At 48.8% G+C, this 22,936-nt stretch overlaps 1 protein-coding gene across 1 annotated transcript in view; it reads left to right on the forward strand.

Annotated features, from left to right (window-relative positions):
- The first annotated feature begins 38 nt into the window (after nucleotides 1-38).
- Nucleotides 39-22,936, forward strand: part of ASTN2 (astrotactin 2) — a 766,181-nt gene continuing 743,283 nt past the window's right edge. Inside the window, exon 1 of the mRNA XM_004677396.2 lies at nucleotides 39-103. The gene's annotated coding sequence lies outside the window, so the exon portion shown is untranslated. The remainder of the gene's footprint in view (nucleotides 104-22,936) is intronic.

A 22,936-nucleotide genomic window follows, 5' to 3' on the forward strand; every position in this document is an offset into this window, starting at 1 on the left:
GCCGCCGAGTCGCGCCTCCTGCTCTTTGTGCGCAACGAGCTGCCCGGGCGCATCGCGGTGCAGGACGACCTGGACAACACCGAGCTGCCCTTCTTCACCCTGGGTAAGGCTGGGCGCCCGCACACGCGGGATTCCTGGCAGCCGCGACCTCCAAAGTGAAGCCGGGCGGGTGGGGGCGCCCTGGGGATCCCCGCCCGGGCTGCCCCGAGCGGGGTTGGGAGAGGGCAGCTGAGGGGCCGTGAGGGCATACAGGTGGTTGAAAGGAGCGTGGGCAGGAGGTCCTGGAGAGCGCGTGGCGGGAGCCCGGGGGCGTGCCAGCGCTCCGCAGTGGGGACCTGTCCCTTCGTCCCTCGGTGCACACGTTGAGCTCCGCCGGAGCAGCCTGCCGCCCGATACCCCGGGCCGCAGAGTGTGCTCGGGCTAGGGGCCAGGGTAGTCTCCAGCTCCGAAGCCCGAAGGAGTCCAGCCGCCCACCGCTCCTGCGGGCGCGGCCCCTGGCCAACCGCGGTGGCCGCCTCCTCGCTCTCGCCTGGGAGTTGGCCATGCTCCTCGGAGAGATTTCCTGGAGAATCGGAGCTTCTCGGTTCCCATGCGGGATGGGTGACCTTGGCCAAGTCGCTTCCGCACCCTGGGCCTCGGTTTTGGCCTTCTGTGAAGCGGTGCTGGGGAGGATTCAAGCGACATCGGAAGACTGGGATTCAGAGCCCAGGTTTCCACTCTTAGATCCCCCTTGTCCCTCTCCATCCGTTGTTGCGTCCCCTTCATAGCCCCCTCCCAGGGGAGCAGGGTTGTCCTCGCTCACTCTTCGGGCCAATAATCATAACTTAAAGGCCAGATGCGAAGGGCGGGGGCAGGGAGAAGTTGGGGATGAGGGCGCAAACTGAAAAGTTGATCAGAAAGTTCACCAGCAGCTCGGTGCCTGCTGGTTCCCAGCGCGAATCCCGGAGGAACCGGCCCATCGTGGAGTTGCGGGAAGCGCGGCTGATTTCCCACCCGGGTAGTGGATAGCTTAATTATCTCGGAGAGCGTTTACCAAAATTAGCTCTCCCGCGCGTGCCGATCGCTCTCCCCTCCCGTCTTGGGGGCGCGGGGCGCGATTGGTTGTCGGAGTCTGGCCAAGAACAGCGCCTGGAAGGCGCTGGGGGCTCTCCGGAGACTCTAGCTCTTCCGCGATCCTGATCTTCCACGGGGTGACAGGTCTTCTCGGTCTGCGCCTTCCGGATCCCGACTTGAGACATTGAGGTTAACTCTTCGCTCGCTCTAGAAGCCCCCAAAGGGTACTTAAGAGACCAGACTCCTCTCTTGGGAGTCATAATATTTGTTAAGGTGTGTTTGTGACACCCCCACCCCCTTCCCTGTCAGACTGGCTGCCAAGGCGATGTGGGCACGCCCCAGCCCGTTTAGGGTCTGAGCTGGAGGGTCCGGTTTCTGGCCCCCGGCTTCTCCCCTGCTGGCTGTAACCTGAGCTTGCTGAGCTCCCAAAGGGGCCAGGCTGGAGACTGCCTTGCCGGTTCCCAGGGGATTTCCCGAGCGGCAGCGTCTGGCTTCAGAAACACTCAGGCATATCACAGGGTCATCGACACTCACACACCACCACTACCCCTTAGCACTAGCATCTGTGGGAGTGCCCACTCCCTAGAAGGGGTGAGGGCAGAAATGGAGTTCCTTAAGGCAAAGAACCCTGGCACCCAGTTAGAAGTTACCTGTCCCTTTCCGCCAGAGATCGTCCCGGTGGTGTCCCATCCCCATCCTCACCACTTCCAATCCCATCTTTCTCTTCCCACCCTTGAGATCTCTGGGCGCAAGTGGGCCCTGAGAGGTCATTAGTGGAGAGCCCCTTTCTAGACATTCTTATGTATGGCTTGACTTAGAAATGAGGACCCCCATAATATAATAATTGTAATTTCCCAAGGATGCGAAGACCTAGTTCAGCCACAGAATCCAGAATCCCTGGAGCTGGCAATTTCTGCCTTTTTAAACTTTGGCTTTCAGGAGGAACTGGTAACTTGGAAGCCCAGGGCAGGTGGAGTGAGGAGCTGGAAGTGTCCAATACCCCCAGGACCTGTGCATCAGCCTGAGAGTCTCAGGCACCCTCCATTTGTAGCCTCCCGGCTTCTCTGACGCAGGCGGCTGAGCCAGGTGGCTGGGGACTGCCTGCCGAGGAGTGGGGGTGCCTTTCTCCTTGGCTTCTCTGAGCCCTTTAGACACAGGCAGGGAGTAGGTTCCTGCCTCCTTCTCCCCCCAGCGCCCTGGGCTGGCAGCTCAAGGCACTCCCGCGGGGATTTGGCTAACGAGGTAGTCACCAGATGGCCGAGTGTAGCAGGAGCTGTGTAGGGAGACGTGGGCTTTTTATTTGTGTTGGTCTTCCACTGTTTGCGTGTAAACACGGAGCGCACAATGAGCTCTGTGAGGACCACACGGGCTGGAAGTGCGGCTTGGTGGTTGTGGCAGTGGTGGAGGGGGTGGGGGCACTCTGAGTGGTGTTTGGTCATCTTTCTCAGGGTCCCTAGCAGCTTCATCCCATCCGCAGACCTGAAATGTCTTTGGCGGTTTGTTTCGGGTGCTCTGGGTGAAACTTCACAGTTAACTCTCCAGTTCAAGGGATTTGGAGGTGCCAGAGGCCACAGCTGGGCACGCAGTCTGTAAATGCCAAATCCTGCCAATGGTGTGGTGGGGGGAACCGTGTGGAGCTGCCGCTAGGGGGTGATGGTGTCTGCCAAAGCCCTAGGCCATGCTTAGGGTTGTGGGCCCAGAGTTGGCAGTGGTAAAAAAACATCTAACATTAAAGGAGGAAGAACAAACAAAAAGGTAGAATTACCATTTTACTGAACGACCAACTAGGGGACCTCAACATGCTTTTGCATATACTGCCTACCAGTCCCATTCCCCAAAACCACCTCCATGCCTTGCCATACCTCCCCTTCCACTCTGCCTCTCTTTCAGTTATTAGCTGCATTTTTTGGTAATAACTAGACTTAAAAGACTTTACCCCCAGCCTCATCCTCTTTAGGATCCTACTCTCTGTATCATGTTCCAGCCTGCTTTGTCATGCGAAGACTCCCTCTGGGGTGAAAGATCCCCCAAGTTTCTGTTTGTCTTCTTTAGACCCTGATTATAAGTCAGTAGCATTGGCAAGTGAATTTCCTTGAAAGTGATCAAGAGTAGTTAATAGTTATTGACTTGTGAATGTGGTGTGAGAGCTCCCTGATGTGATCAGTCCATCTGAGATGGGCATTGCTGTTGCTCCCACTTTACCCATTCAAGGACATCTCAGAGAAGTGAAGTGCATGGTCAAGGTCACCCTTTGAGTACATGGCAGAGCTAGAACTGGAATCTCAGTCCCTTTTTGGTAGCTGCTGAACAGGCATCCTGTATCGACAATGCTTTGCAGGGCTGGTGACATTTATGACATGATGCCGGATCCCAAAAAGAAATACAACAATCATTGATTGAAAGAACCTTTCTCCACAGGAACTTCGGTTACTTGAGTGAAAGGAAGTGTGAGAGATGGAAAGTCAGGTAGGAATTAGGTGACCTGCAATGACCCTGAAAGGTTATGGGATGTCAAAGGGCATGGGGCTTAATGGTACTCTAGGTGACATCAGGGAGTGAAGGGAAGACATCTCTGTAGACTCAGGCCACACTGGGAAAATTTCCAAGACAGGAAGGAAACTAAGCTAGATCTCAGAAGGTGGAATGGTGGAGAAACTGAATGCCCTAGTGTGGATAGGAGGCTCACTGCTGGCTGGGATCTGGAAATTCCAGTTGTTAGCTTGTGACCTTGAACAAGTCATTTATCCTCCAGAGTTTCAGTTCTTTGTGTTGTAATATGAGTGGGTAGATGAGACCTAAAATAATCCTTCGGTGTAAAGATTCTGTGAACTTGAAGTGCCCTGACCCAGTCCGTCACTCTGATTAGCTCCTCCTCCTTCTCACTGTCTCCTTTCCTTTGCCAGTAACATGGGGGTGTAGGGAAGAACTGATTGAAAAGAAAGATTTTGAAGAGCAGCAATTGGCAGTCCAGGGCTTCTGAGGTGAGCTGGCATATCACTCAGGCTTCATCTACCCCCAGGCAGCCCTGGAGTCTGCTTGTGGATTTAGCTTTCATGCCCACACCCAGGGAAATGGCATCCTTCTTCCTGTGCTTGATAGAGGTGATGCCAGAGTGTTTACCATCAGCGTTGATTTAACAAAAGAAAGGAAAAGAGATAATGTTTAGAACCACTCATTTTCAACATTTCTTACTAATTTGCTTTGTCATGTTAAATCCCACAAGTGAGGAGTATGCTCTGTTTTTTGGCAGGGGTGTGGAAAAACCATCCAGTAATTCATCTTTAAATGCACCTGCATGTGTACAACTGGCAGAGCCCTGAAGATCCGGCCCAAAAGGATGCACTGTGCAGGGAGCTGATTAGTCTTAGTGAAAGGGAGATACCATTTGAAATGCCACTGGCTTAGTTAGGTCTGCAGGATTTTTAAAGTACAGATAAAAATGGACACCCAGCGACAGAAACCTTTGGAAATGGTGAGGAGATAGGCACCAAGTCAGGAGGGTTTTACCATCAGCGTTGAAAGATCAGTTTGCTTGCTGGAAGAGCTTCCTTCAAAGGTCAGCAACGAATGAGGTTTCTCTGATTCTAAGGAACTTCCAGAAGGGCAGAAACTTAGGGGAGCACTTCAGCCCCCTGGAGGCAGGGTCCTAGGGAGCTGTCCAACAACCCACGTGCTGACCTCTCATGATGGAAGGTGCACGTTGGAGTGAAGCTTTAAGCAGAAGATGACTGGTAGACATTTTAAGAAAGGATCAAGTCCGGGGAGACGTTGAGGCAGACTGTCCTTTTTGCTTTCTGGTTTGATTCTGTAGGATAATGTCAGTTCATAAGAGGGAGGAAAAATATGCAAATTATAGAAAGTTGGGTCTTCTGTAGGAATTTCTGACCACAGAATTGGCTTTGAATCAATGCCAGTATTTCTATCTCTCTCTGCTTGTGTATGTGAGAGAAACAGAAAAAATTGAGGGGGAAAGAAAGGGAGAGAGGGAGAGAGAGAGGAGAGGGGAGGGCAGGAAAGGGGAGGGGAGGGGAGAGGGGAGGGAAGGGGAGGGGAGGGGAAGAGAGAAATGGAGAGGTGAATTTGATGTCATCAAACAAACTAAGTTTAGAAGAAGAAAAATAAGTTATTTCCTGTTTGGTCACAGGTTCCTCATTGCTAAGTCAGTATATGAGTAGCCCCCTGACTTCAAGGTACTATGCCAGGTTTCTGGGACAATATAAATAGGGGCCCTGGGAGGACCCCTGTGTTCTGTGAGTCTTTGCCCCCTTTCTCACTCCTCTCTCACCATGTCCATCTCTCTGCCAAGTGAAATATGAAGACACCAATTCCATACTCATGACAGAAGGAAATATATTGTCTGGCCTCAGAAAGTACTATGTTATGAGAGAATGTCAGGGCAGGAAGAGAGGAGGATCGGTTTCAGCTGTGTTGAGACAGACTCAAGTTCGCTCAAGGCCAGAGTTGTGTTTTCTGTGTGTGAGTGGCAACCAGCTGAGACAACAGAGCTCTGCAAGCTTTGGGGTGACCCCAAGCTTCATCGTCTTCCTCCTCTGAACCCTCAGGCTGTAATCTCAGTCTTTTACTTTAATAGCTATTTCTATGATTTTAATTCTCCATGAGCCCAGCAGTAGATTGACTAGCCTCTGGCAGGCAAAGCCTCCTGCTTCTCACCTCCTTGGATTGCTGTGAACTAAGCCTTAGCTGTCTCAGATAGGTGTGATCTGTGCCGGGCACTGGAGGGCAGAGAGTGACAGTGACTTATTTGGATGAAGTTCTGAAAACTATTAACACGACCACCGACTCTGATGGCCTCACAGCATCCCAGGGTCTCAGAACACACCAAATCCACCGATTATGACAATGCCGAGGCCCAGTCTAGGGGGAGCCTAGGGGGATGAGCAATTCCAGCATAGCGCCAGGAATCTGGGGGCCACTCTGGGTTCCTCCATCCCAACAGCAGACCTCTGATGGGTGGCTCTGGGGGTATTTCTTGGGGTCTCTGGCTAGGTTGCACGCCCTAAAGGTACCTTCTACCTGCCTGTACAACACACAGAACACTTAAGGAGAACAATACCTCTCCAGGAATTGGAATTTTCTTTTTAACATTTATTTATTATGAATATAAGCGCCAGGGTGTAGGTTAGAAATGTGAGAGGTAAGAGGACTCACTAAAGATAGAGTGAGGAGGGCTCTCCCTGGTGGCGCAGCGGGTTAAAGCACTGCACTAAAAAGCTTAAGCCACTTCCGCCGATGAGGTGACCACATGGTGCGGCAGACCTCTCCTGGCCTGCCCGCTGCTCCCCTCAGCAGTGTACTTCTTCGATCTGCCTGTTCTGCTCCCCGCTCTGTCTCTGGTGAATCCTCTCACCCTCCGCATCTCTGGCCTGTACCCCAGTTCTGTATGAATAAATAAATAAATCTTAAAAAAAAAAAGATAGAGTGAGGAGCAGAAGAACAGTCAGGGATACTGAAAGACATCGCTGAGAGGAGTATCGGGCAAAGCGAGGTCTCCTGTGCCATGTGGATCAGCTCCCTGGGTGGTGGGGAATTGAACTTATGCTGCAGTGACTAATGGTAGGTTCACAATGCTGGCTTGAACCCCTGTACCACAGGGAAGACCCTGAATTTGCTTCTTACCTAGGTATCTGGGTGGTTGGTGCTAATCTCCCCTGAGAATCTGAGCCAAGGCGTTTTGGCCTGGGGTAGGAGGAAGCCTCCTTGTCTTTCACTCTGGCTGCTTTTGGGAGTGCCGGGAAAGCTCGCTCTTTACTAGGAAAGAAAAGAAAGAATCAGATTTAACCTTGAGGTGCAGCAGCTTTTCAGGGCTGTTTTCTTTCCAGAGCTGATCCTTCCCCAAGTTCTCACACTGACCAGCTAGTGGCAACAGAAGATTAACTATAGCGCGAGAACTGCTGTTCTTTCCTCCCCAGCACAGTGGTCGCCTTTCTGCCCCACAGGGAGGCAGGCAGCCGTGCGTGGCTGGACCTGCTCCAGCCTCTGTTGCCAGGGCGTTCCTTTCTCTGGCTTTTGGTCTGTCACCCTTTTGGACATCAGCCCCCATAGCGACTTCCTTCTGGCTTGGAGGGAGGCTGGATGGGGACTGTGCACCTAAGATTCGGGTTCCCTCAGTGGCATCTAAAACATGCAAGCAGCTCACAGATGAAACCGGCATTGACAAGGTTGTTGGATGTCATGAACAGTTAAGGTTTTCCCCTGAGGATGGCAGACCTGGCCAGCTCAGTCCTCAGCACGTCTCCCTACTGCCATTTGGATAGTCTTATCCTCACAGATCCATCATTTACACGTGCAGACAGAGTGATTTCACTAAAAGCCCAAATCTGAATGGGGTGATTCTCTCCAGAAGCACTTCACAACTGCCCCATGCTTCTTAGTATGAAGTTCAAGATCATAGTATGTGGCTCACAGTCCAGAATCAGTTTCTGCCCAGATGGTCTTGTGTTAACTCCTTCTCCTGGTGTTGTAACAGCCCCACCATCCCTGGGGAGATTCCTTCTTAGTTTCAAGACTGAATCAAATGTCAGTTATCTTTGAAGCTTTTCCTCACCTGTTTGTGTTGGGAGATAGTTGGCTCCCACTATCAGTTTAAAGACTGCGAGACCACAGTATGCTTTAGTGGATATGTCAGTTCTGCTCCCCACTCTATCTCTGGTGAATCCTCTTATTCCCCCACCCCCACACCTCTGGCCTACACCACAGTTCTTGTAAATATAAATAAATAAAATAAATCTTTAAAAAAAAAAAAAAAGAGGGCCCTCCCTGTTGGCGCAGCGGTTTAAAGCACAGCACTAAGAAGCTAAAGCCACTTCTGCATGAGTTCGATTCCTGCCTGCCCCGGAGGCGACCACATGGCGTGGCAGACCTCTCCTGACCCGCCCGCTGCTCCCCTCAGCAGTATACTTCGTCGATCTGCCTGTTCTGCTCCCCGCTCTGTCTCTGGTGAATCCTCTCACCCTCCGCATCTCTGGCCTGTAACCCAGTTCTGTACAAATAAAAAAAAAAAGAGGCTGCTAGAACAATGGAGGTTCCCTAAGAACTACTGAGCACCTAGCAAGTCCTAGGCATTGTTCTGGGTTCTTGGGATACATCAGAAAACAAGATATACAGAGCTTATATCTAAGAGTGTGTGTGTATGTGTAGAGCAGAGAGGACAATAACACTATAAATAAGAAATAAGAAAATTATCTGAAAGGCAGTAAATGCTATAAAAAGGGAAAACTCTAAAACTGGGATTTTTTTTTTCTTTTTTTTGGCCATAAGGAGATTCGTTTTAATTTTGAATTAGGGTAGACTGCCTGGAGCTTACTGAGAATGTAGGATTGGAAACAAGACTTGAAGAAGTTAGCCAAGCAGATACCTAGAAGAACATTCCAGACTATGACCATTCCAGCAAAGCTCTGACTGTCAAGGGCCATCAGGAGGGCATGAGTGGAGGGGCGGGGGAGATGTGGGCCAGGGCAGGAGGGAGAATAGGGGGGCACAGAGGCCCCCTTTCTGCTGTCAGAAAGGGGGCTTTACTCTGGGGGGGGGGGCAGAGAAGCAGCCAGGGGCTTAGGCAAAAAGTATCAGCATGTGACATATGTTTCAAAAGCCCCACCTGGCTGCTCCCTGGGGAGCAGAGTGGGGGCAGGGAGGCCTGTGAGGGTCCACTCCGGTGGGAGATGACAGTGGGTGGCACAAGGATGAGAGCAGACGGTGGGTCCCTTGCCTGCCTGATTCTGTTTGCCCATGAGCCCCGCAAGCAGAGAGCATGCCTTCTCCCTCTCGGGGGTTTCGACACTTCCTTCTGGCACATTCTGGGTGTTGAGGGGGACAGAGATGACTAGAACCTGGGTTTGCCTCATCTCATCCCAGAGTCCATGTGGAAAAAACACAGAGGTGCTGAAGTTCCACTTGTCCCTTTAGGCTGATCTGGAAGCCTCTCCCATGAAGTCAGGCCCCTTGAAGCCCCCAAAGCCATTTCCTGGACCTCCTCTTTCCTCTGTATTATACGGGGGTAGTTAGGTAAAGGATGAGAGGCACTGAGTATGGGGGGGGCTATATTACGTTATAGTACTGGGAATATCAGGTATCATAATCAGGAAGAATTTATGACTGTCCCTAAGGGAAACCTTTCGATGTCAAGATGTTGTAAACCCCATAGCACGTCATGGTGAGAATGGCAGCAGACCCAAAACTGTTGGTATGTGACTTCCCACCTTAGGGAAGGGCCACTGGGCCAGCGGGAGTCGTGGGGGCTGGCACACCAGGCTTTGCCATTCTGGACTGGGTGGGCGCTGAACACAGGAACCATTAAAGCACGTCTGGTCTGCTCAGCGCTGCCTTGCTGGTACATGTGGGTCTTACATCATCCTCTCCCATGGGTGAGACGACTAGAATTTATCCCATATGGTAGGTGAGCTCTGAGGCTCCGGGGATTTATGTAACACACCAAGACCACACAGCTGAGTTAGGTCCAAACCCAGCTTCGCCTGGTTCCAAAGCCTGTGCTTTCTCTGCCAGGCGCATGGCACAGAGCTAGACGTGCTCATGAGTTTCCATCTCTTTGACAGCCTCTTCTACTTTTTATCTCTTCCTCTTCTCATTACCAAGAAGTTGCAGACGTTTCTTATACGGGAACTTCAGGTGTGACAGCCTCCCAGGCCCGAGGGACTGAACAACTAGTTTCTCACCGCCAGGAGCTGAGTCAGCACTCTGCAGCCCCGTCACTCCTGGCTGGTTTGCCAAGAGAGTACCAGGCCTTGTCCCTTTCCCTAGATGCCCCTCATTATCCCCGGACTACTTGACAAGCAGATTTCTCTGCTTCTGTCCCTTTTACGCCTCTTCTTTCCTTTCCCTCCTTCCTCTTCTCCATTTGTCCTCCCCTCCCTGCTTCTCTTCCCCGCAGGGATTTCCCACCTTATGCCAGGCTTAGTGTCCTGCTGAGGACATTTACTAGTTTGATCAAGTCTTACTAGGAAGTTAGAGCTGTTCCACCTTCTTTTCAGAAGTTTCCCCCGCACCTGCTGTGGGAGATGCAGCCCCTACTGACAGGTGCATTTCTTTGTTTTCCTCGACTCAATCCCAAGTTCAGGTTTGTCCTCTTCCTGTTTTTTAGAACAGCATTGTGCAGTTTTGCTGTTTTCACTGTGACGCTGGGATCTGAATTCCATGATTGATAAGACGGGATCAATAGAATAATAGACTATATACATTATAATGCTGTAAAATCCAGAGAAATAGTGGGTCTTTCTAGAATATTAGAACTGGGAGACAAATGCCTCTGAGAGCCCAAATCCCTCATTTACCCAGCAAAGAGAAGTATGTTTTCCATGCCCCTGGACTTATCCAAAGGAAAATTCACAGTATAGCCCAGCACCTCTCACCGGGAGGCTGGCACAGGGGCCTATGCCAACTCAGAAGACTGAAAGCCCTGGGTTCAAATCCTTAGGCTGAGCCCTGGCAGCCTTGCCACATTAGCATGCAAAGCTCACGCATCCTTGCAGGATTGGCATGCACGCCCCTCCCCCACACCACCCCCATCCCCACCGCCACCCACCACCCCTCCACTGCGTCTATCTGGTGCAGTTTTCACACCATGCCCCTTAGCCACTGGGAGTCCATGTTCTGGAAGGAGGTAGAGGTAGGAATAAAGGATGTGGGGTCTCCTTTCTTCCCCCCTTTCCACTTCCCTCTCCACCCCACGCTCCCCACCCCCAAATTGGTCAGAAAGGATGAAACTGACCATTGAGCTCTGCTCATTCTCCTGGAGCAGGGGAAGCGGAATCTCGGGGTTGTCTGAGGACAGGGTGGACAAAGTAGCTCTTAGAGGCTGGTCTAAGGCAGGTGGGAGCTGGGGGAGGCAAGCCCGCAGAGCCCGCTCGCTTCTGGTGGGGCCCACTGACAAAGCCTTGCTCTCAGGCACCCGGGGAAGTCACGAGTGATTCTACAAGGAGCCGAGCAGGAGAGGAACATTTCCATGCACAGCATCAGCAGTAAAGAGATTTCCAGTCACAGTAATAGCTGCATTTGGGGGAATCATTTCGTCGCTGGAGAGGGGCGGAGCTGCAGGGAAGGCCAGGAGCCGTCTGGTCTGTCTTTTTGTGGGAGCTGAGAGACAGCACCTCCACCCAGAAACAGGTGCCAGGCTCAGACCCGATGCACCTGCTGTGCCTGGCTGCTTCTGGGCCATTCAGGGCCTCCTGCTCCCCTCCACTGGACATCCCACATTCTCAGGAGTCCCCACCGGGGACTGTGTGCCTATTTTCTGCTGCCTTTGTTCCGATGACCTGGCTTCCTCTTTTAAAGACTTTCAGAGACAGCAGCCACCTTCTGGCCTCCTGGAATTTGTAGACTGGAAGGTGCAGGCTTACTTGAAACGTAGCTGCACATCAGAAACAACTTGCAGCAGGGTTGAGGGTCATACTGGGGTATCTGGGAGGGGCCTGGGAATCTGTCCTTGGCCTCCTGGCCTGTCCCTGGAGAACCCCACCAGCCTGTTTTTGGTGCACTTGAGGGTCTAAACTTTACCAATGACTTGCAGATTTCTGAGGTCACAAGTACGGTTCACCCCACCCCCCCCACCCCAAAACGGCTATGCTGTCCTCTCTGCTAAGAATGCTTCTCTTCCTGCATCTATGCTTCAACAGCTTTGCAGCCTTAGCTCTTTTTTTTTTAAAGATTTATTTATTTATTCATACAGAACTGGGGTACAGGCCAGAGATGCGGAGGGTGAGAGGCTTCACCAGAGACAGAGTGGGGAGCAGAACAGGCAGATCGAGGAAGTACACTGCCGAGGGGAGCAGCGGGCGGGTCAGGAGAGGTCTGCCACACCATGTGGTCACCTCCGGGGCAGGCGGGAATCGAACTCATGCGGAAGTGGCTTTAGCTTCTCAGTGCTGTGCTTTAACCCGCTGCGCCACCAGGGAGGCCCCGCAACCTTAGCTCTTTTACCTCCAAATCTTAGGTAGAGCTTTTTTAATTTTTCTGGATGTGCACACAGCCCACTGCCACAGTTGTCATATGCATCAAATAAAAACACATACAGAAAATAAATACAGGATGTCAGTTAAACTTGAACTTGAGGACAACAATGTATACCCCAGGCATGATTTATAATATGTGTGTGTGTGTATAATGACTTGCTGATGATGTGAAATGTGCACTTAACTGAATATTTTATCTGGCAACCTGCAGGCACTGGGAGTTTCATCCTGTCAGGGGCAGTATTAATGATAGATGTGATTTGTCCCCCAAACCTACTCGACCCCCATCTTTCCCATCTCAGGAAATCAACCTACCATTCCCTCAGTTACTCACACAAAGGAGCCTCCTTCTTGCTTCTTACCCTTCCCTTTCTCATCCCTTCTCAGTTGTCTGTGTTGCTATTGCTTCTAGAATGACTTTCAAAATTATGTACTTCTTGTGACTTCTGCTGTCACCCTCTTCTGCACACCCATCTTTCCTCCTCCAGCTATTATTTCTAGCTCTTAACTGGTGTCCTGCTGCCTCTGTGCTCTCATCCCTTTCCCCAGGAAAGCGGCTGGCCTAAAGCCAGCGCAAGGTCTGTTCTTTTTGGCCTATAAGCCTACACACTTGTTTAAACATGAGGAAAAAAAAATATTAGGAGAAGAGTAATATTTTATATGTGGCAATTATATGAAATTAAAATGTCAGTGTCCATAAATAAAGATGGATGAGAACACAGCCACTCTCATTTGCGTATGTAGTGTGTGTGGTCGTGTTTCCCCTACAGCAGCAGAGTTGACAATGGGTCTCCCGTCCACAAAGCTGAAAATATTTAGTAATCGTCCCTTTATAGAAAAAGAAAAAAGTTTGCTGAGGCTGCTCTATTCAGTAGCCAGCGCAAGCTTTTCCAAAAAGCAAATGAGATCTTGCCATTCTCCTAATATTGAAAACCTTTCACTGTCATTACTCATTGGATAAAATCCTAACTGCTTCTGGAATCTATAGAACCTGCGTAATTTTCCTGCCTCTCTGAGTTCCTCTTCCTTTTCCTCTCTTGCTCACAAAACAAGTATCACCTCCTCCGAGAAGTCTTCCCAGACCAGTTCACCCTCTCCCTATAGCTCTCTGTTCCATTTAATTTGTAAAATCCTTTATCTAACTTGCCTTGAAGGTAGGGTGTGTGTCTCACCCATCTTCATAAGTCCTGAATGGAAATTTCCTGCTTAACTATATGGAACACAGGCAGATATGGGTGGTAGATTGTGAGCACCACTGGAAGGGTGATTTTTACTTAAATTATTTTTATTGAGGCAACATGGGTTGTATTGTGGTAGCTGTATATGATTTAGGGGTGTGGAGTCACTCCTCTTCACACGTGTGTTAGCGCCCCATTCCTACCACCAAAGCACGCATAGAATATGCTCCACCATACTCTATGGAGTCTTCTCCCCCTTGGTCCTTACCCCAAAGAGTCTCCCTCTGGAAACCTCAGTTCTGAAGTCAGATCTTAAGGGGTTGTTAGCCATTAGGCTTCTCTGATGAATTCTACTTTAAAGAAGCCCCCCATCCTTAACCCTGCCCCTTTACTGTTATCAGGAAATTGTCATGATGACCCCAAGAGCTAAGGGTTGTAAAATGCTAGGAGCAGACCTTGCAACTCAGCAAAGGTTACTTGGGAGTTTGTTCAGCAAATCAGAACAGTAGGCCTGTCCTTAGTCCCTGGGACTGGCCCCTCCCCTCCTTCTTAGAGGGAATTCAGATTAATTCAAAGCAAACCCTGTGAGTGAAGGCCTCCTGGAACCCACTCAGTCTTGGGTGGAGGTGGGGAGGAGGTAGAAGCTGGTAGCCAAGGGTTGAGGCCTTTGGATTCTTTTGCATGTCTGTGGTTAATTCCTTCTGCTTTTGGGCTTCTCTGTCATTTCTAATGTGATGAGATGAAATTCAGAGAGATTCCTGTGAGGTTCTTCTTAGCATCCCCCTCCTGGGCTTAGACTCAGCTGGAGCCCAGGGGCTGGGAGTTTTGGAAGCTGCTGCTGCAGGATGAAGCTTACTCAGATCCCACCCCCCCTTCTTCTCTGCATCCTTCCTGGGGCTTCTGAAGATCAAACCCTCAGCTCTGAACCCAAGTGCAACTCAAACTTTGAGCAGCCTCACACTCATTTGTTAGGGAAACTTTTATTGCCTTCTCTCTAGCCTCTCCAGGGAGGGACTTTGAAGAAGCTGACCACACAAAGTAACCAATTATCTGCCTGCCCTTACTTAGTAGGACTCACCCACCTCCTCCAGTCTCCCACCTTCTATTCTCCCTGTTCTTTATTCTCCTGGCTTCTGGAAGCCACTTGTGCAAATTGCAGAGACCTCTAGGGAATGACATCCTTTTGTTACCTGCCTCCCTGCCCCCAGCTGGGGGACCAAAGGTCGCTGCTTCCCCAGGAGGTCCATGGATGGAAAGGCTGATGGCTGAGAAGGGGCATTTTACCACCTTGGAAAATCAAGTAGGTTTTGCAAGTCTAATAAATACCAAACTGCTGATTTGTGAAGCAGAAGCCTTGAATTCTAGTCTGGACTCTGCTGTGTGACCTCAAATAAACGACAGTTCCCCCTCAGATCTCTCATTTAAAATTAAGTGGGCAGTGTCAGAGCCATCAAGAAGTTGGCCAACATGGGGCTGCACATGCTACTCTGTGAGGGAGGAGCAGCATCCTGAGTTTGCCTGCTTCTGGAATCCCAGGTGCCTAGGCTTGAGCTGGCCACCTATTTGTTGCTTGATGGAATGAATAGTGGAAGATTTGTGAGAACTAATTGCTCATCAATAATGGAATCACAGCCTCGATCCCTTCTCAATGCATTGCCTATCACTCACTCCCTCAGCTGCAGAAATGAATTCTACTCACATATCCTAGATTGAGCCAGTTGACTTAAACCCCCCAACTCCCCTGATGCACCACCCTGCCTGGCACTAAGCCCCTTCAGTCATTATGCAGTGGTTCTTCCAGCCTAGAACCTGAGGTGAGTCCCCTGAGGCACAGAACTGCACGGAGTTCCTAGTCTGTTGGGATAATAACATTCACTTTTTGATTTAAAAAAACTCCCTTCCACGGGGTATTTTTAGTATCTCCATATTACAGATGAAGACATGGCCATTCAGAGAGATCCAGTCCCTTGCACAAGGTCACATGGTAAATGGGATTAGCTATACTTATTTTTAAAAGGGAATTTGTATCATTATCATGAATGGAACCCCAGGACAACTTGCTATAAATGGAAGGTAGCTTATAAAAGCGCCTGTAAGTATTGAAGTAGAAAAAAAAAATCATTCATGTGCCATCTAAATTCATCTCTCATCCCACACTTTGGGAAGCGTGGATGTCGTCCAACTACTGTGACAAAGATATCATTATTAGTTTAAAATTTAAATCGTGCCCACTTAATTGTCAGCTTCCCTTTAATATGTACATTTAAAAATATCTTTCTGGCCTCGTAACTACACCCTATCTTTTCAGATCCAATTGCAATGTATCTTACCTGCTTCCTGACTCAACCAAGTTATGTTCCAAGCACTTTGTCTTTCACTGCAGTCTGTTTTCACAGAAATACCATGATTGTCTAATCGTCTGTCTCTCTCGCTCGTCTGTATGCTTCCTAAGTTAAACATCTCGTCTCTTAATAGCATCAACTCCAGCAGCCAAGCATGTATGCTTATTGGATTTTTAACTTTAATGCGAAGTTTTAATAAAAGGAATATGAACTTATTGTAGCATATTCAAACAATTCAGGACTGTTATAAGAAGAAAAAAAGTGAGTGTCCTCCCCTCCCTCCCCACTGGGCCTTTCTCATTTTCCAGAAGTGATCAAGATGGATTTCGCTGGCTCCTTGTGGAGTGAGGGATAAATTGTGCCTGAATACTCACCTCTAGTGACACAACTGAACAGGAGTGACTTGTCCAGGGTCACTCTGCAGATGTCTTGCAGGCAGCTCAGGGGTTTTAATGAAGTCCTTTTCTTCACTGGGGCACTGATTAATCAGACTGGCTCCACGAAGGATCAGGGAAGTCTCAGTTGCACTGGCTTGAACTAAAGAGATGCTAGTTTTGTCTGTAACGCAGCAGCTCCAATTTCATTTGAACAGACTTTCTTGAAATGTTCTACAAGGACAGCACTATGCCCAGACCACAGCTTCGTCCTTCATGCCCCATGTACAAGCTACTGAGAAGAAAGTGCTTCATGTTCCTGCCACAGTATTTTGTGGAGGTAGTGTGACGAGAGAAACTCTCTGAGCCTCTTATATTCACTGTGAGGCCAGCTTTCCAAAGCTGTTCCATGCATGGTCTGGCCCCAGAACCTACCTAGATCTTCCTCCAGATCTCAGGTAGAGAATCCTCTTCCTCACTGACCCTTACTTGCAAACAAAAATGAAATATATGCTTTCATATATATCCACCTATATGTATCCATTCATATCCACCCACACATTCATACAGATGCATATGAGAGAGACAAAGAGAATGAGATAATGATTATTCTGTCTCAGCAAGGGAGGAGGCAGAACGAGAACAATCCACAGTGAGTGGCAGGTGGGTCTCTTTTTCCTTCTGGTGGGGCATTTGACATGATTGATAAAGCAATGCATTTTCCCCTTAAACTTATTTCTTACCTGAATGGGGAGACAGACTAATAGGAGAGGGTTGTCGAGGTTTAAGTTGAGTTTCTTGCCCTAGGAGCCCTTATTTATGAAGCCCCACAGATTGGTAGTTAATCGAAAAAGTCTATTAAGCAGGGAATCATAAAAAGTAATAATGCACACGAAATATTTCATCTTAACTAAAATACATAAAGGTATATACCTTTGCCAATTATTTGATGTGTGCCCAAGGCCTCTTCTTTGAGTTTGGGTCAGCTGATTGGAATTCCATGCCATCTACCATAAACCAAGCTCCTAATGCACCAAAAATGATGTCCAATGTTGGGGGTTGAGAACTTACAGGTGCTTGCCAAGTAATTCTTCTAAGGTTTTACGATATCTTTGTAAAGTGTTATAGTTGTCACACCTGACCTAATTCAATAGTAGTATTTAAGTGACTGTTTTATAGTAAAATCAACTTACTTAGTCCTAAAACTTGTTTTCTTTGGATGCTTATAATTTAAAAAAAATTGCTGCAATATTTCATTAAATTTTATATATATGAGAAATTGGGGAAACATACTGACACTGTAAAAATGCAGTTCAGGGGCCCTCCCCGGTGGCGCAGTGGGTTAAAGCACAGCACTAAGAAGTTAAAGCCATTTTAGCACAAGTTCGATCCCCCGCCTCGGAGATGTTCCACAAAGCACGGCAGACCTCTCCTGACTGCCCGCTGCTCCCCTCAGCAGTGTACTTCATCATTAAGCCTATTCTGCTCCCCACTCTGTCCCTGGTGAATCCTCTCACCACCCCTTCCCCTCTGGCCTGTACCCCAGTTCTGTATGAAAGAATAAATAAATCTTAAAAAAAAAAAAATGCAGTTCACCTGAGAGTGATGGTGCAGCCATGAACTGGAGAGAAGTTTCTCTTGGCCTCATGAACATTTCCACCTTGTGAGCTTCAGGATGTTCTTCAGAAATGATGGAGCATGCTGGTTTAACTAGTACCCAGTGCAGACAAAGTCAGTGGAAAGCTTTTGAAATACAGGCATGTTTCAGTTTGACAGAGGCATTTAGCCAGAGACATTTTGGTGGTTGAGTCTTTGCACAGTATTTCACCTCAGACTCTACTTTGAGGTAGACAGAAAGGGAACCCTGTGCATGATTGGTAAGACTGTAAATTGTTGTAGCCAGAATGGAGGTTCTTCCATAAAATATGGAACTATTGTGGGATTTAGCCACCCTTCTTGGTATATAGCTAAGAGAAATGAACAGGATCTCGTGGGAAATCTAACTCACATTGCAGCACTATGTACAATAAACAAGACATGGAGACAACCTAAGTGTCCACCAGCGGTTGAACAGATTAAGAAAACATGGTCTGGGCCCTCCCTGGTGGCGCAGCGGGTTAAAGCACAGCACTGAGAATCTAAAGCTGCCTCCGCATGAGTTCGATTCCCGCCTGCCCCGGAGGTGACCACATGGCGCGGCAGACCTCTCCTGACCCACCCGCTGCTCCCCTCAGCAGTGTACTTTGTTGATCTGCCTGTTATGTTCCCCACTCTGTCTCTGGTGAAGCCTTTCACCACCCCTGAGCCTCTGGCCTGTACCCCAGTTCTGTATGCACAAATAAATAAATCTTTAAAAAAAAAAAAAAAGAAAACATGGTCTGTATATAGAAGAGAATACTATTCAATCCTAAGAAGAAGGAAAACCTACCATTTGTGACCACATGATGGATCCTGAGACTTTAGGATAAGTGAGGAAAGTCAGAGAAAAACAGATAGTGAAGGAATTCACTGATGTGTGAAATCTAAAAAAGGCAAACTCAGAAATAGAGGCTAGATTGGGGGTGGGAATGGGGAGAGGTCGGTCCAAGTCTACAGTTGTCCAGTTATGGGCTGGATAAAGTCCGGTGATTATAGGTAGTGACATACACACTTGGAAGTTGCTCAGAGAGTAGATCTTCAGCATCTTCACCATACTGGTAATGCAGTGGTAATGCGGGATGGAGTATGAGTAAGGCTGTGGGCACTGTTCTGTAATACATCAATGTATCACACCGCCATGCGTTATGCTAGATTTACATATATACATACATACATACACACACACACACACACACACATATATATATATATATAATATCTCAATAAAGCTAGAAAAATCTAGTCCTCCTCAGTGGTGCAATAGGTTAGGACCAGCACTGTAAGCGAGCCCCAGCCACTTCAGTGCGAGTTCAATCCCCGGCCCTGGAGGTGACCCACATGGCGTGGCAGACCTCTCCTGACCTCCCCTCAAACGTGTACTTCGTTGATCTGCCTGTTCTGCTCCCCACTCTTTCTCTGGTGAAGCCTCTCACTGCCCTTCCATCTCTCGCCTGTTACCCAAGTTGTGTATGCATAAATAAATAAATCTTAAAAAAAAAAAAGCTAGAAAAATGTTTAGAAAATTGAAGAACCCCAGAGATGAGTCAGGAACTCAAGTCACTGGACTGTGGCATTCACCACCCCACCTGGGACTCCATAGTGGTTGCTACCAATGTCCTTTCCCTGTGGGTGCCCTTTTATGGCATATATAACATGTTTTATAATGAGGAAAATGGTGCTTCAAGTAAGGAAACCATCGAGCAGGGATGTAGAGCAGAGCAAAGTACTGACTAACTTCCAGATCATGCTAACTCCCTGAATACCATTTCAAGTATTTTTGTTGTTGTTGTTCAAGGGTAGTTTTTAATAATAATAATAATAATTAATAACAACTATAATACTAATAATGAAACCTTTTGAAAGAGTTGATCCGTCTGTGATCAGGCCTGACTTCCTTCCATCACCCTAAGAAAGAATTAGGGCAGGAACTGCCCATCCAGTCTCTTTGTCTTCACCCTGCAGCCCCTCCCCCACACCCACAGTTTGGGGGTGAGGGGGCCTTTGTAACTGCACACCAACGGTGCGGTCATCTAAATGTAGAGCACACTCAGTAAAATAAGCCAGAAAGAAAAAGAAAAATATCGAATGGTCTCACTTATAAGAGGAATGTAGAAGAACCAATAAGGGATCAAGGGGAAAAAAAGTAACGATAATAAAGTAAAATTCAGCATCATCAGGCAACTGTAGATCTGAGACATCAGAGACATTCTATGGGGGAGGGGGAGCGAGAGCAACCAGGCCCCGGGCGGGAAGAGCACAAGGGACTGTGATGATGGTGCCAGGTGACTTGGTGGAGGGAATTTCACGGGGAAACCTTACATTGTACAAAACGAAGGAAGATATAATTAATACATCTTAAAAAATAATGAAGAGCGCACAGGCACTTCAGGCCTGTCAGTCAGGCCAACACTTGGCCTAACGTCAGGGCTGCGGCTGCCCAGGAATGCAGGCCTTTGCACCCCAGCCTGGGTCCTTTCCCCTGCTCTGGGTTGCTGCACAGCCCTGGGCGCCCCAGCACCCCCGTCTGCTGGGGAGGGCTGGGAGGGTAGAGTGTTGTGTGTCAAAGCCAGCTGCCAACAGTCCCCATTCTTTATGGGGAGCACAATATCATTTAAAGCCCATCCGGGGTATGTCTCACCCCATAAAATCTCCTTCAGCAGAATGGCTGTCATCTGTTTAGACCTCCCCAACACATGTTTTGTAAATACCTCTTCCCTGGTTTTCATCTTTTCTTTGTTCCTTTTTCCCCAACCCAGTTCTCTCTGGACGATAAGCCCCTGGTGCTTATGAGGGGCCACAAACGAGGTAGCGGCAGGGCAGGAGGGGTCTCGAAGTATAGGTCAGTGGGCTGGCAAAGGGTTGCAGAAAGTCTCCCGTCTTCTCTGCACAGACACTGACTGAGGGTATGACATCAGGGAGTTGCCTTTACAATTCTCATTAAACTCGCGGATGCCATTGTCATTAGGGCACCCTCCATCCCTCCATCTTGTAACCAGGGGCACCTACTGCCTCGTATTCCCCAGCTCCTTCAAGTTCTACCCTCTCTCCTGGCCTCTTACAACATGGCTCCCTTTCCTTCCTTCCGGTAGACGCTTCCTACAGCGCCTGAAGTATCATTCCCGAAGGTCATTTGTGCCTGACTTGGATCTTCAGTGGCTCTCTACTGCTTACAGGACCCTCAGCAAAAGCCTTGGCACCCAGGACCTCGCCCATGACAAACCCAATGTCTTATCATCTTTATTCCTCTGCCAACATTCAACCAAACTGGGTATTGGTTTGGGTATGCCCCCCAGAAAACAAGGCCGACGTTTGCCTTTCTGTGGCTCTCCCCAAGTGGGGTCCCTCACCGCGGAAGCCATTCCCTCTCTCTGCTGCTGGAGCGCCTTCTATCCTTCATAAGCTACTTTCTTCATGGAAGCTTCCTCCTTTTTTCCCCTCCTCATATTCAGACATAAATAACTTTCTTGAGAAAACTTGACTCTCTCTCTCAAGTCACCCCCTTTATATTAAAAAATGTCCATCCGGTCCGTGTCCTGTCTTCCACCTTTGTAGCCCAGTGGATCAGCCACTAGTCACATGTGGCTGAGACTTAGTGATGAGTGTGGCTGAGAGACTCAACTTTAAATTTCATTTAATTGTCATTTACTTCAATTCAGTGCAGTCACATGGACAGTGGCTACTGCTGCGGGCAGTCAGAGAACATGCCCATCGCTGCACAAAATTCTAGGTCCAATGACTTCTGAGGGCCGTGAAGGGAGGGAGGGAGTCTTGTTTTTTCTACACCCCTCTCTGCTACAGGCCTGTTGTTGAATAGGCATCAATAAATTTTGGTACAACTGACCTTGGGGCGAGACTAACCACACTCCAGGAGAGCCCATTATAGGAAAGGAATTCACGACGACTTACTTTTAAAACACAGCAAGGTTTGTGCGCGAAAGCATTGCCTCCTAAGCTTCCGTGCAGAGTCTGGTCCGCCAGGGTGCCTTGGATTAATCCTTTAATGGCAGCTTGTGGAAGGACCTCCTGCCCTCATGGGGTGTTTCTGGGCCCTTTCTGTGCAGGGCGGGTCCACCCCATGGCAGGCCTGTGAAGGGGAGCCCCCAATCCCGGGGAGACAGGTGCCGACCATGCTGTCCGACATGAACGCACCGATTTGAACCTCCATGGTGGTTTCATGGAAGATTTATAGTGTTTATTCGAGAGAGAACTCCTGAAAACATTCTCTGGTGACTGTTGAGGATGTGAACGGAATGCCAGAGTCTCTGTGTCTACCTCCCACCTCCGCGTCTCATCTCCTTTCCCCCACTTCCTTCCATTTTCACTTTCTCTACCCTTAGCCTCTTTCCTTTTTCCTCTCTCTTCAGTGTCTCTCCTTTTAGGTCTTTCCCCATAATGTCATTATTCCTTCTCGTTCACTCTGCCTTACTGTGTTGTCTGTCTGTCTTTCTTCCTGTCTCTTTTTGCTCCCCGAAGCTTTGCCTTGGCTCAGAATCCCTGAGCTAAGTGACTCCTCTCTGTCCCACGGTGACCAGAGAGACCAGCCCAGCCCCTGTTGACCAGCAGTTCCTTGCATAGCTCAGAGCTGGCTTCTGCAGGTCAGGACCAAGCCTGTGGGGACTGTGAAACCATGGAGGGAGGCCAGTGAGCCCCTTGGCTGAGGCGTATGTGTGAGGCCTTTAGTATCAAGACCTCTGTATTTTCCCCAGAGCTGCCTTGTCTGTTAAAGCGATTCCAAAAGTACTGGCTCCCTTTAGAGGCCTCAAGAACCCTTTGGTCCATCTTGTACAAATTTGGCCTTGACCTTGATTTCAGCATAAGATGGTTTTTTTAGAGCATCGGGTAGAAAGGATCTGTGTGTCTGATTTCTGGGCTGTCCTTTTTTTTTTTTTGGGACTCTGGTGGGTTCCACTTTCTCAGCCTCCTCTGCGCTGTAAGATTCATCACCAGCTCTTTTTTCAAGCTTGTTTCCTCAGGGCATTAGAAACATCTGCTGGAGAGTTTCAGGGGAAAAGTTGCAAGAATGATAAACCTTCTTAAGAGATCATCCCTTCTAAAATTTCAACCCTTGCCAAGGACTGACAGCAAAAGGCATTTGAGCCAAGTTACCTTATCCTGCAAGTATCATGTAACTCGCCGGTATTTGACTTTAAAGGCATATATGCTCAGTTAGCTTGCAAGCCAGTTGGTCTCTAGGCAAGGGGAACTTTTGTTTTAGAAAGAACAAGCAAAATAACAAAACACTGAGGAAGATGAGGTGAGGAGGAGAAGAAAAAAGAGAAAGAAGAAAAGGAAGTGAGTGAGAAGGGCAGAGGGTGGAAGAGGCTAGGGAGTAGAATAGGATGGGGAAGGAAGAAGAAGGGGTGTGAGAG

Source organism: Condylura cristata, unplaced genomic scaffold (genome assembly GCF_000260355.1).
Source record: "Condylura cristata isolate star-nosed mole 26May11 unplaced genomic scaffold, ConCri1.0 scaffold00006, whole genome shotgun sequence".
In the NCBI taxonomy this organism is placed as follows: Eukaryota; Metazoa; Chordata; class Mammalia; order Eulipotyphla; family Talpidae; genus Condylura; species Condylura cristata.